At 41.8% G+C, this 1,755-nt stretch overlaps 1 protein-coding gene across 3 annotated transcripts in view; it reads right to left on the bottom strand.

The window, feature by feature from the left end:
* Positions 1–1,607: 1,607 nt before the first annotated feature.
* Positions 1,608–1,755, bottom strand: part of LOC147016470 (uncharacterized) — a 121,951-nt gene continuing 121,803 nt past the window's right edge. For all 3 annotated transcript variants that reach the window (XM_085845140.1, XM_085845143.1, XM_085845142.1), the window contains one exon: positions 1,608–1,755. This exon is cut by the window's right edge and continues 1,760 nt beyond it. The gene's annotated coding sequence lies outside the window, so the exon portion shown is untranslated.

Raw genomic sequence — 1,755 nt, 5'->3', positions numbered from 1 at the left:
CACAGACTTCATCTTCATCGGTTCAACCAGTTATGTTCAGATAAAACCAGCATCCTGGTTCAATGAAAATTAAGGTTTATTTATGAGTGTGAAACACTGAGGTGTTTAAAAAAAAAAAGTGGGTAAACCCTGTTGATGTGCATTTTTGCAGGACTACAGCACAACAAGAGATGGAAGACGAAGAATAAAACAATAAATCACCTTATTTGTTCAATCCACTGTTGCTTAACACTTGGTTCCTTCGGAAAATGATAAAAGCTGCAGTACAGGTATGATTCTCTATTGGTGATTACAATGTGGAATGAAACACTGTACCATCTTCACAAAGCTACAATGGCCAGATTCTTCAAGAGTGTAAAACCAAGCTGTGCATTGTAATTTCAGATATGTTTTGTCCACATGCCAACGTTGCCACTGACAAATCTCATTTGAGTGTCATCTAATTGCAGGTGATTCCAGATATGTTTTGACATCTTCAATGAACCATTTGTAACTTCCTGACTTAACTCTTGTCTGCGCAGACGGACAGGCTTGGAAGCTCAATCAGAGGTTTTTATGGAAAACTTTTCCAGCTGTAACATTGTCCACATGCCAACGTGATGGCGTCGCCTCAGTGCGCTTTTGTGGTGTTTTAAACCAATTAAAAAAATAAATGTTTGTTTTCGTGCGGGTGCAATCCCCAAGAGAGAATGTCACTTCCTCCCATGAGAATCATTGTTAATTGTTTCAGCCATAATGCTTGGCACGATGGCATTCATCAATGTTTTAAGGATGAACACATTGGCGATTTTGCCATCACTCGATCCGGTATTTTAAGGCCCGGTCACACCTTGACGTTTTAGCCAACGTATGCCGATTTTTGATTTTTTTTTCTAAAACGCTGGCACACGTTGAATACGTTATGGGTAAGTTTTGATAACATTGAGAGCACGCTGGCATACGTCGTAGTACGTTGCCATACGTCGTTGTACGTTGGCTTTAAACGTTGTACTTTTCGGTTGTCCTCAAATTTTTTCATGCTTGAAATTTCACGACGTATGCCGGCGTATGACTCACACGTTCCGCTACGCTGGCCACAAGTTGTAGGCACGGTCTGGGTTCGTTGACAGACGCCAACACATGCTACTTGTAAGTTAATCATAAGTTGAGACACGCCGAGGTAGTGTTTAGAGTACCCGAAACTTATTTCCTACCTATGATTAACGTGTTGTTGGCACGTTACACGATCGTTGCCACACGTCGACAGACGTTACTTTTAAGTTACTCATAGGCTGAAAGACGTCGGTATAATGGATCGTCCTTTCGTCAGCGTCCACGGCCACGGCCAGGACACTTATTTGCAGCATTCTTCAAACTTTTCTTCGGCATGACGAGGATGTTCACACTTCGATGTCTAGCTTAGCTATGATTCCAATTGTCCATCGGCAGCGTCTATTTAAAATAGTCGAGTTTGAGCGTTTTAACACGTTCAGAAGAAACGTTTCAAATTTCCAAACCCCAGCGTCAAAAAAACAAAACAAAAAAAAAAACAAAGGCGAGTGACAGTACTTAAATCGTTCATTGTAAACAATGAAACTAGCTGAGTGGTACCGTTGAAAAGTCGTTGATTGTAAAAAAAATCCAATTGTTGAGCGCAAGCGTCTACTTTCAATAGTGGAGATGCAGCCATTTAAATCGTTGAGTGGCAGCCTATGAACCTACCCGTGGACACGCGGACGCAAGGACGATCCATCATAACCCACACCCTCCCCCTCA

The sequence above is a fragment of the Eptatretus burgeri genome, chromosome 11, assembly GCF_056783735.1.
Source record: "Eptatretus burgeri isolate ZD-2024b chromosome 11, Ebu_testis_v1, whole genome shotgun sequence".
In the NCBI taxonomy this organism is placed as follows: Eukaryota; Metazoa; Chordata; class Myxini; order Myxiniformes; family Myxinidae; genus Eptatretus; species Eptatretus burgeri.
Note: the sequence above shows the minus strand (reverse complement) of the source record. Positions and strands in the feature narration are given on the sequence as shown.